We start from the raw sequence: 12782 nt of genomic DNA, 5'->3' as shown, positions 1-12782 counted from the left end.
TAGTAAAAAGATGATAACAAAAACAGGGTATTTAGTTGATATGTTTTTCGCAAAAAATGTATACTAAGCCATTCCACCAACGTCACGGTATACCCATCTCAGAGCGGCGTGTCCACATCGGGCAGCGCCTTTCTGAATCCTGCTCATATAAGTACTGTTCACATGATCAGGTTTTAAATACATTTTAAATCCATTAGATAGGACTGCTCCTATCAGCGTTATTTCCAGAAGACGGGTAATATACCACAACACTCTGTTGCACTATAGTGTAGCAATATATCCTCAAATAGTTTGAGGAATGGTTCAGGATTAAGTATTTCTCTGCCAATATTGACCTTCCCAATGCTCCATGAAGCTTTTATAAGTTCTCTCTTAAGTGCTTCCTCTCCGTCTCGCTGAGAATTATTACTCTTTCTTCCCTATGCATTTTTTACAGCCTTGGTTTTAACTCTGATGGCAAAAAAATGACAACTGTTTGCCCTAAAGTGTTCGAAGCATTTTAAATCTGACAACTTTTTACCCAAATTCTTTTTGGTTTGTAAAACTAAAAGTATTTCCTAGCAGCAATTTGTCAGATCAGATCTTGTATAAAGAACATTAAAAGTGCTTTCCGGCTTATGATTTTGATGTATGAGAACGGCGGCTCTGTTTCTATTCACTTCAATAGAAGCTGATCTGAAGTTTTCAGTGATGGCCAACACAAAGTGGACGAAGCTGCACTGTTCTCATCTGTTCACTCATTTATATCCAGCTGCCGAAAAAGCTGAGAACAGCTAATCGGTGTGGTTGATGGTTGTCGGACCGCCACGATCAATGTTAGAAGGCCGGAAAAGCCCCTTAATAGCTCACATAATGTCTGTGGAGAGGATTAATTGTACATTGGAATAAAACCGCAAAGTCATTCACGGCATACTCTAATGTTACATAGTATTAAGCAGAATAGGGTCCAAACCATCATTTGCGGGGGGGGGGGGGTTTAATTACTTTTACTTTTTGTTTTGTGGTGTTCATTGACTTTTTGTGCCAAATTCTTCAAGATAGAGTACTTGTTTAACGAATATTGCACAAAAGCAAAAATGCTTTTTATTTTTTTTTATTTTTAACCTATTTTGAGACTCTGCGGAGCAAAAAGTTATATATTACACTATGATGTCAAAAAATTTGTATGCAAAATTTCAGACGCACCCAAAAATGCTCCAAGGGGGACCGGAGTACATTTTTCACAAAAAAATGGCAATGTTTTAAAAATTCGCAATCAGACAAAAATATTTTGAAACCCCCAAACCTGACCACAATAAAGAACATGAATAAAAACAGGGCAAAACACATGTAAAATAGTTTTGGAAAAAAGGAGGTTATAAAAAGAATAAGGTGCAAATGAAAAAAGTTGAAAAACACCAAAACATAAACAAGAAGGAGCAATTGCAATAATGAATAAGACTCTAAATTCCCTATAATGAATCAGGTGCTAAATAATACAGTAGTTGGGTGGTATGGATTATCTTCTCACCCTTATATATGCATTGTGACTCTATATTAGGTACCAATCTTTGGAAACTTACTATTTGTGATATTTAGTTGATAATGGTTAGTCTGCTCATCACAATTTTTATTCTCTGTGTTCTGCCATTTTTGCCCTTTTTGCATTTGTGGAGAAAGTCATATTTTCCAGTGCCAGTCTGACAGTCATCTTACATGATTTCATTTTCCAAAAGTTGTTTTTTTATTTTACAGTTTGACTGATGAATTCCTCCTCTACTCTATTTAATAGTGACATAGGATGAAAAAGCATCGATCGTCAGAAAAATTGCCACTTGTGACAGCCAGTATCCACCATTGCTTTGATTAAGCTGCCTCTCGAAAGTTCAACAAGTCCTCCAAGCTTGAGAGGATCGACTGTATCCTCTTTTGGGACATGTATTATTTAACAGGAACACTTGCCTGAAGCAACCTCTGCTGCAGAAAAAAGTTTAGTAACTACATATCACGGCAAAACGATATACAAGTTTAAGAATTATTTCAGTGAAACGGCTTCATCAGTAAACCCACATTAATAAAGGGGTCACTCAGAATTAGAATGAAGGCATCCGTTTCTTTGTTCTGGAAACATTGCCTATCTTTCCATTGGCTGTATTTGATATTGCAGTTCATTTTGTCCGGTCCCACTCAAGTGGCTAGCAATACTACACATCGCCCATATAAAAACATGGCATTGTTCTTGGAAAAACACTATCTTCTAATTCTGGACAGTGCCTTTAATATTAAACGCATCTGTGGTGTTTGCGTTGATCTTTACATGTTGACATTGCGATACTGTTCTACTACACAAATCATGATTGTCCAGATCTACTAAAAGTGAAATGTAATTGTAGCGTTAAATAATACATGAGCTTTTGGCAAGTTTCATCTGTGCACAGAATGTTTGCTTCTGTGGCTCCATGATTTTCTCTGTCTAGATCTTTAATGGGACATGTTATGATAGTAATCCACAGTATTTTGGTCTATCAACAGTTAAAGTGTACCAGTTCTTTTAGGCGCCTTTCAGAAAAAGCTGTCGTGTGTATGTTAACATAAGAAATATCACTTGTTTTGGCCACTATATGAATTGTATCCTGTACTTTTCAACAGGTTTTCAATCCACAAGCTCCATCTCTAATTTTCAGATGTCACTGAGCTAGTGAGTGGAGACTAGCCACTATGCTGAATCTCATACACAGGTGCCTTTCAGAAAAAACGGTTGTGTGTATGTGTACATAAGAAATAACACTCTTTTTGACCATTATCTGAATTGTATCCTGTACTTTTCAACAGGTTTTCCCCCTGCAAGCTCCAACTCGAATTTTCAGATGTCACTGAGCTAGTGAGTGGAGACTAGCCACTATATTGTATCCCATACACAGGTGCCTTTCAGAAAAAACATTTGTGTGTATGTGTACGTAAGAAATAACACTTGTTTTGGCCACTATCTGAATTGTATCCTGGATTTTTTAACAGTTTTTCCTTCCGCAAGCTCCAGCTCTAATTTTCACATGTCACTGAGCTAGTGAGTGGAGATTAGCAGCTATATTGTATCCCATACACAGTATACTCTCCTGTCTTTCTGTAGCAAATGTTCATAAGCAGAAGCAGCATGGAGGACATTACACAGAGGTATTGAGCAGTGTAGCTGTTAAAGGGAACATAGGCAGGGTCAAGATTAGTCTCTTGAGCAGCACAAAGCGTTCCTGTCTGTTCCTAGTTCCTGGTTTCTTCATGGGCCAGCTCTCCTCCTTTCCTCCTTGAGTGACATTAGTGGTAGCAGAACTGTAGCATTAAGTAGAACAATAAAGCTCAGCACAAGTTCTGCTATAACGCTTTCAGCTATCGGTGGTTTGTTCTGGAGTCTATATTGTCGCAACTGCATTTGTACATAGAGATAACTGTGTTTGTGCACACAGATCAGGGCAGTGAGAGCCATGATTAGGAGACCTGCTCTGAAAACAACTGATGGTGGGGTTGGTGATTTTGCAAAATTTGTAACAGCAGCAGAGAGGGAGGCAGGGAAGTGAGCAACTAATTGCTGTATAGAAATCAATGGGCTGAAGAGAGGTGAGAGGGATAATAGGAGTATTAAGGGCTCATACTCACTTGCGAGAGACTCGCACGATTTTCGTGTGAGTCTCTCGCATGAAAACCTGGCATTGCCGCTGGCACTCGGACCTGCATAGAAATACATGTAGCCGCATGCTCCGGTCCGAGTGCCGGCGGCAGTGCCAGGTTTTCATGTGAGAGGAGTCTCTCACAAGTGAGTATGAGCCCTTAACCTTCCTCCTGGAATGTAGCACTGTACACACTTGGCCAGCATCTGGGTAGGGTCCGGTGGCCATCAAGCTCCACGGAAATGAGCCATACACTATAAAAGATAAAAGCTCTTACCTCAGGAGAATGACAGCAGATAGGCAAATCAATTGCAATCGTGTATATTTTCATTCTGCCTAACTAAAGCATTTTAACAACTTGAGAACACTCCTATATGTGGATTTGGTTGGAAAGGCCTCATTCAGACATCCGCGTTTGTTCACAACTGCAAAAAAAAAACACGAGTTTCATTAATGATTTGGATCTGAGTTTAATCTGTGATTGTTCAGTTTTTACAATCAGTGTTTCATCAGTGTTTGGTCCATGGTCAGTTTTTTGCAATCAGTAATTCATCAGTGTTTTTCACGTATGGATAAATATATTAAAAATTTTCTCTTATCCATTGTGATGTTAATCATGGAAGCACACAACTGCGCATTGATGCCATCCGCGTACTGTCCGTGATTTTCACCGAACCTTAGACTTTTACTGATACATTTCATCCGTGATGACGGTAATAAAACAGTCTGCAAAAAATACAGACATATGAACAGCAGTCTCACAGATTATTATGGGTAAATGTTCTGCCCATCAAAATCATGGACAGAATACTACGTGAAAAACAGATTTCTGAATGAGGCCAAAGACAAAGCAGTTTTCTTCCAAAACAGCGCCACACCTGTCCTCAGGTTATGTGTGATATTGCAGAATAACCTTAGTCACATCACTGGAGCTGAGTATGGGTCGCCCTCCCAGGGCTGTGGGGTACTCGGTACCAGGCCGGTGTCGGTGGGATGTGTCACAGTAGCGGTGACCCTGTCCATGGCCCTGGGCGCCCAAGTAATGGGGAAATGCAATGGTGTAATGGAATAGTTCGTGGCGCCACCTGTGGTGTTTGCCAAGCAAGATGTTAAGCCAACGTTGCATGCAGATCCTCTGGGGCTGAAGGTGTGTTGCAGCATAGATGGTATAGCTTCCCACAGGTGAAGCTGTAAGACCCGGGCAGTGTAATGGCGATAGATGAGGATAGGCGCAGGTGGTGTGAGGAAAGTTGGTACCCAGATGTGGCGGTGCTGGCGGTGTTGGCGCACAATTGAGTGGAAGACACCAGGGCTTGTAGTTCCAAAGCTTTACTCACAGTTCGTGGTAAACATTGATGCCTGCCTCCGTGCCATGTCCTCCGGAGCAGAGACTCAATCAACCTCCCGGGCAAGTCAGGCCTCTCCTCTCCAACACTCCGCCAACATGTACCTTTCCTGAACGACTCCTCTATTGCGCCTTTTAGTGTGAAGAGCTCCAGTACCGTGGTACTCTGAAGTTCCTCCTGTCAGATGTTCCTAACAACTCTACTTGTATGACAGACAGCTGTAGCCTCTATCGGGGACTCCTATCTCCAGAGTCCTGGCTCTCTATCCAGTTGTTGTTGTGCCCCAAGTCTTGGATGGGAGTAGTGCATTTACAGCCAACTACTCCACCAGTGTCTGCTGCAGAACCATAAGTGTCCATACAACCTCGGGGACCGGGCCCCGGCCTTGAGCTGAGAACCTATAGGCAGGGTTCCTCTTCCAACCCATAACTCCTCTCTGTTCTCCTACTCCTTCATTCCGCGCTGTTCCTTCTCTCTTGGAAGCTTAGGTTGCAGTTCTACGTCTTTCTCCTTCTGTTCCTTTCCTGTGCCAGCTGGCTCAGGTCACTGAGGCAGCTGCAGCACTCCTTCTTCTCTCTCTCGGACCCGTCCTCAGTCTCTCCTGACTGACTGTCCTTCTCCCGCCTGACCTCCCGTCAGACTGACCTATCATTCTAAACTTTCCAAACACTTTATATGAATCTCAACTCCACCCACCTCCCAGCACATCTTATGTTACGAAGCAAGGACCCACGAAAGGTGCTCTGCTACCCTCTAAGCATGAAGCCGCAATGTGGTCAGTGCTGAACTGTCCCGTGTGTGGGATGCAGGTGTTAGAGTGTGGAAAGGAGTTCCCAACTTACCTAGGTGGTGGGGCACCACACCTTAGGAGAAGGTGCAGTATCTCTGTGGCGACTGAGCCTCAGGGGCACCACAAGTAGTCATATAAAACATAACCCATGTCGAGGTTTGGCACTGTTTTTGGATCACCCATATTTTCCCAATCTTCTACAACTCCTTTAGCATGTAATGTGTCTTGTCTGTTCATTCAGTAAAGCTACACATCATCTCTAAAATTCTTCCCCCGACTTTTTTGTCCTAAATCTGACAAGAGTAGTAAATTACAATGTCATCTCAAGGATTCCAGGAGCAAATCTCCACCGGCACCTCCTGGGCGGCTTCATCATCTTTTCCCAACACACCATGCTCCTTAGTAATCCTTCTACATTGTTTCTACACCTTTCTGTCGTCTTGACCTCACAAACAATAGGAATTGAATGCTCCAAAACAATTGACTCTAAATCCAGGTCACAAAGCTTTAAAACGTATTCTATTAAACTATTGCAATAGAAAGACAGAAAATATCGCATCGCGGCCGCGAGCCAACGCTATCTCATGTCCATTGTCTCAGTTCTCTGCTATGCTCCTGAGCCTTTCCCTCTTCGCTCTATGGAAATAAATAATAAAACAATAAATAATAATTATTCATCTAAATTCATTCCCAAGATAGCTTTTTACACCGTGCCCATATTCACAAACATCTACGATTTCCCATCCAATAAGGCAAACACTGGCAAATACGCTTTGCAACCTGTAGCGGGGCCAAGAAATCCTCGGGGAGAAGACCGCTACAAAATGTTAATAGTCATATGGGATATTAAAGATTTCACTTATTAAATTTGGATTTATTTTTCAATAGCCGCCATCTGTTGGGTACACGAACGTCGCTTTATTTACTAAATGTAGTCATACTTCCAGAAATCTGTTCATTCTTCTAGGTTTTGCAGCCTTGAGAGTCTTTTATGTCTTCTCTCTCCACTGCTTAACGTGTTTCCGCCATCTCGTGTCTGCCGTACGCGGCGATTGTCAGGAAGGCACATTTATTCCATGCAATTAGCGTTTCACATTCACATGTTGGAAAGCTATTTATGTAAACCTCATTCCCACGCTGCAGTCATGTAAGAAATAAACTCCGGAATGCTAAGCCAATTACTTCTCATCTCAGCTGCCGCCATAGAAAACACATACTGCAGTTTATTGCTACGAATGCAATGAATTATGGCTGTGTAAGAGGTGACAAAGTATTTGTACATGTGTTAAATGACGGTGGCGGTGGGGGTGGAGGGCTTGTATAGGAATATTTGTGATTAAGGACATTTAGCCCGTAAAGAAGATTTATCATCAAAAAATAATCTACGTTTTAAATCAGGTTTTTAAATATATAGTGTCCCCAATTGATCAATTTTCTTCTTATTTTTTTATTACTATTCTTTTGTTGTTGTCGTTTTTTGCACCAGATTCTTCAAAAGGGTGCACCTGGGTTGATGAATTTTGTGCAAAATTAAAGATGCTCTGTTTTTCTTTTAGTCTTTTTTTACGCATTTTTAAAGGAAAAAAAAAAGGCTCGCAATCTTGTCACACGTTCTTTAACTGTGCCAAAATACATTTTTTTTCTTTTACTCCATTCAGGTCCTGCTCTGCACTTATCTTTATTAAGGGTATGTGCACATGCTGCGGATTCTGCTGCGGATCCGCAGCAGCAGTTCCGCAGACAGTGTACAGTATAATGTTATCCTATGAGTTTTCAAATCCGCAGTGCACATGCTGCGGATTTTTCCGTGTGTAAAAGCTGCGGTTTGAAATCCGCAGCATGTCAATTCTTTCTGCAGATTCCGCTGCGGGTTGACACCTATTCCATTGTCCAGGTGTCAAACTGCAGGGGAAAACTGCTGGCAAATCCGCAGGAAAACCTCAGGTCACTTTACCTGCGGTTTTACCTGCGAATCCGCATGGAAAAATCCGCATGTGAATCCGTAGCGTGCGCACATACCCTTAGGTTGGCTGACACAAGGTAAGGTTTTACTGCTCGACAGGTTACAACCGTCCCTTGACGTGGTAGGATCACTTTTACGCTTTTTTTAATCAAAAGAGTGTTAATTAACTACCCTATATGTTATTTACATATACTATTACTATTTATTTATTTACTTACTACAGGATATTTGCTCATTTTTTCTTTTTTTATTGGGTTTTGCCTGATAAATGGCCACAGTGTGAATGTGCTCTTATACTTTGCAAGTTAATCCCCCATCACACACAGCGATCTTGCTAGCGAGATCGCTGCTGAGTCACAAGTTTTGAGATGCAACAGCGATCTCACCAGCGAGATCGCTGTGTGTGACAGCTATCAGCGACCTGCCCCCCTGCCGGGTATCGCTGATCATTCATGAAAGGTCAGGACTTTTTTTGGGTAGTTGGTCTCCCGCTGGCCAGCACGCATCGCTGCGTGTGGCAGGTGGGAGAGCAACGACCAGCGATCGGCTAGCTGGTAACCAAGGTAAACGTCGGGTTTCTAAGCGGCGCGTGGTGCTTAGAAACCCGATGTGTACCTTAGTTACCAGCGCGCTGATGCAGGGAGCTGGTAACTAAGGTACACATCGGGTTTCTAAGTGCCGTGCACCGCTTAGAAACCCGATGTGTACCTTGGTTAACAGCTCCCTACATCAGCGCGCTGGTAACTAACGTACACAACGACGCGCCCGCTCGGCGTCACTGGTGCTGATCGCTGGTGAAGCTACCTATTTGACAGCTCACCAGCGATCATGTAGCGACACACCAGCGATCCTGACAAGTTCATATCGTTGTCGGGATCGCTGGTAAGTCGCTATGTGTGACGGGGCCCTTAAACTAACCTATGTTTCAGTTCATTTTTTTGGTTTTGCTGTAGTTTCTTTTACCTTGTACAAAAAGGGCCATGACCCCCCTTTCTATGTCTACAAGCCCTCGTAAGGTGGCTTTCAGACAACTAGTGGTTGGGAGATAACCTTGAAGTAATGCTTTAGTACATATTGGACTAAAAGGGGTTAATCGGCCATGACAGATTGATTGTGAGCAGCTGATGAGTTGGGAGAGACGGCTACTCACCCTATCTGCACCCTTGGGTGTGGTTCACTTTGTAAATTGAGAGCTGTTTGTCTCAGACTTGTCTGTGTGTATGGAGGTGTGCAGACCTCCTGGATTGAGTGCCTTTGCTAAACAACTGAGAAGCTGGACTCTATCATCACTATTGTATGGACTTTATGTTGTACTTTGAGCTGGACAATGGCTGTATTTGAGTTTCCTGTGATGAGGCTTATGAGGACTGCAATAAACCAGCCGGACTTTAAATAGAAACCGTTCCTGTAATAACTCAGATTGTTCCCAAGTGAGAGTGAATAGCATTGTTACAGTTGTCATAAATTGTTTTATTTTAGACTTCCCATCGGTGAGACAGAACTGAATGACACCCTATATGTGGGACTCCCATTTTGGTGAATTCATCCTTGTAGCACTCTATATGGTTAGGGACACACAACCATTTACTCCACATCCAAGAAAAACAGTCTGTTTGTCCTGATCAGACTTTGAACAGAGTGGCATCAGTTTTTCTCAGACGCGAAGAGAAAAAAAACCCTTCTCCATTCGGATAGTCTGTGAAAATCGGACAACGCTCGTATGTCTTCCTAGTGCGGCCCAATTTTTTTTCCTGGACCCATAGGCTTGAATTTTTAATCCGACACTCAGATCAAATATAGACATGCCTCTGAGTAAAAATGGGACATGTGCACAGCCCCATAGAATAACCTAGGCACAAGTGCCATCTGTAAAAAAGCACAGAACTCGTACGAGAAAATCAGTAGTATGCATGAGTCAGTGCACACTGCCGATTTTGTCACTTGTCATTGTGACTAGTGATGAGCGAGTACACTCGCTGCTTGGGTGTCCTCCGAGTATTTTGGCGTGCTCGGAGATTTAGATTTCTTCGTCTTATCTGCGTGATTTGCGACTTGTAGACAGGCTCAATACATGTGGGAATTCCATAACATGCATTCCACACATGTATTCAAGCTGTCTAGCAGTCACAAATCAAGCAGCTGAGACAACGAAAACAAAATCTCCGTGCATGCCAAAATACTCAGAGACCACCCAAGCATGCTCAGGAAAACCCGAGCAACGAGTATACTCGCTCATCACTAATTGTGACCCATTTGTCACTCGTCATTGTAGCACCCTATATAAGTGGTTCCCATTTTGCTGGACTCGTCCTTGTTGTACATGTATGGCCATTTACGTGCACTCCTACAAGTTCCCCTGCAGCTGCTCCAGCACGGAAAATGCGATGGCTTCGAGTAGCAAAATCATTTTTTTGCAAGGGTTACTGGGAACCCTGGTGGCCAGACTATGCATAGGACGTTAGACCAGGTCTTCAATAACAGATCAGTGGTGGTCTGACACCGGGTACCAGGGGCTGGCTGGCACTTTTCAGCCTGGGGGGCAATCACAAGGCAGTGGCCCTCGAATTGTGGTGGCCCACCTCTGCCCTGCTTATCTCTGGCCGCTGCATTAAAGCAGCAGCAATGACAAGCTTTAAAGACAGGCTGGTACATAGATATGCGAACAGAACAAAGCTTGCTGCATAGATATGGGAGTAGAACAAAGCTTACTGCCTACATAGATACAGTAACAGAAGCAAGCTAACTACATAGACACAAGAACGGAACCAAGAATACTACTTAGATAAGGGAACTGAAACGAGCTTACTACAGCGATAAGGGAGCAGAGCCAAGCTTACTACAGAGATAAGGGAGCAGAACAGAGCTTACTACAGAGATATGGGAGCAGATCCAAGCTTACTACAGAGATATGGGAGCAGATCCGAGCTTACTCCAGAGATATGGGAGCTGAACCGAGATTACTAAGTCTACTACATAAATACGGGAACAATACCAAGCTTATGGCATACATATGGTACCAGAATCTAGATTACTACATCGATACAGTACCAGAACCAAGCTTACTGCTTAGATATGGCACCATAACTGAGCTTACCTTCAAACATACAACTCCGGAAACACGGACATGTAAATACACAGTACGCAGGGGTGTTGCTAGGGTCCTAAAAGACCAGGGGTCCAAGCCCCAAAGTGCATGTTTCCCCATATGACCGCCCTATATCCATATAAAATAGCATCTGTAATTACAGTATATCACTGTTGCTAGCCAACAACACACAATGCAAAGACCAATATTATCAAAATGACTACTACAAAAGACCAAACAATACGGCTACACAATGTCCACTATCATCACCAATACACAGAGAATACTTAATAATATGACCATTATCTCTACATAACAAAACACTCTATACAAAGACCAATGATACCACCATACACCTTCTACTACATAATGACTGAAACACATTAACCTGTTACTAAATAAAAAAAATAAAAACACTACTAAAAAGAGCAATCTTACCACCTTACAGTAACTGTATATTGGTAGATACCAGTCCCACAGAACATACACGTGATTACAGTACAATTTAACTTACACATGACGTTCTTTCTGATTCGGGTTGTTCACTTTTCCAGTCTTTTCCATCTGGCCCAGACCTCCATTACCACTTCTCCAGCCACAGCTTGTCTGCACAGATTACAATAAAAACACATTTAAAGCGACGTGGCCATCTATTTCCAACCTACAAAAACTCCCCACTCTGCGTGCACTTGCGGTGTGGAGCACTGACCCCAATATTTAAAAAAATTATGGCATTATTAGGATTACTCCCTCCCCAAAAAATTCTATATAATATCCCAAGTGCCCCCTTCCAGCAACAAATACTCTTGAGTGTCCACTTAAAGTTAATAATGCCCCCCCAACAAAAATAAATAATGGGACCTGAGTGCCCCTATCAAAACTAATAATGTCTCCTTTTATAACAAATAATGTCCTTTGAGTACCCACACAGCTCTGTATATACAGAATGATAGTCCTACAGCCCTCAATACACAATATGATTTTCCCCAAAGCCCTTTATAATACATTGAGGACCCCAGAGCTCCCTATATATAGTAAAATGGCTACATAGCCCCTATATACAATATGATGTCCCCACTGCCCCCTATATATATTATGAAGGTCCTCACTGTCCTATACGTATCATACAGTGGGGAAAAAAGGATTTAGTCAGCCACCATTTGTGCAAGTTCTCCCACTTAAAAAGATGAGAGAGGCCTGTAATTGACATCATAGGTAGACCACAGCTATGAGAGTCAAAATGAGAAAACAAATCCAGAAAAATCACCTTGTCTGATTTGGCAAGATTTATTTGTTGGACCACCACTTACCATCAATGTATGAGTCCTGGACATCCCCTTCATAAGCAGAGAACATGTGAGTCAGTCATTTCTATAGACATCAGTTTTGTAGCTTAAGGTGGATCAGCACGACGTGTATCCTACAAATCATTACCTAGAAATACAGAGAAACGGTTAATACTTTCTACTGGAAACCCATGTAAAGCTGAACTTGCGCTTGTCATGCTGTTTTCCCAAGCTGTTCCACATCCTGTCTCCATCTGTATTGCAGAGGAAGTGCGGCACATCTCATTTACCAGAGCGACGGGAATGTCACAATAACACAGGCTGTGTGTTTCCATTGGACCTGTCAGCACGAGATAACGTTTTTCTGATGGTAAATTGTTGATAAGTCAAGCTAAAAAACATACATTCTTAATATCCTTCTAATATGGAGTCAGGAGACAAACTATGTACACCCTCTTTGAATTTTTTGATTTTATGGTTTTACATACCAGAACAGGATCGACAAGGAAAAAATAAGAAAAGGATCTTAGAGGGTCTTAAAATTGCGTAAATGCCAGTTACAATAACAAGTTACACCGTCATTATTTATTTACCAAAATATTAGGTCAAAATGCAGAAGCAGCGTGTGAAAAATGAAATCACCATTTTTGCCTCCTTATGAGGGTGAGTAGCAG

The 12782-nt window shown here is 42.2% G+C and overlaps 1 long non-coding RNA gene across 1 annotated transcript in view; it reads right to left on the bottom strand.

Moving 5' to 3' along the window:
• LOC141049108 (uncharacterized) overlaps window positions 1-12303 on the bottom strand; it is a 29005-nt gene extending 16702 nt beyond the window's left edge. Inside the window, exons 1-2 of the long non-coding RNA XR_012220257.1 lie at window positions 12133-12303; window positions 11337-11428 (exon numbers count right to left, since the gene is read on the bottom strand). This is a non-coding gene — a long non-coding RNA (uncharacterized lncRNA). The remainder of the gene's footprint in view (window positions 1-11336; window positions 11429-12132) is intronic.
• Between the last annotated feature and the right edge of the window lie 479 nt (window positions 12304-12782).

This window comes from Dendrobates tinctorius, unplaced genomic scaffold (assembly GCF_039654945.1).
Source record: "Dendrobates tinctorius isolate UK_male_01 unplaced genomic scaffold, ASM3965494v1 ptg000143l, whole genome shotgun sequence".
NCBI lineage: Eukaryota > Metazoa > Chordata > Amphibia > Anura > Dendrobatidae > Dendrobates > Dendrobates tinctorius.
Note: the sequence above shows the minus strand (reverse complement) of the source record. Positions and strands in the feature narration are given on the sequence as shown.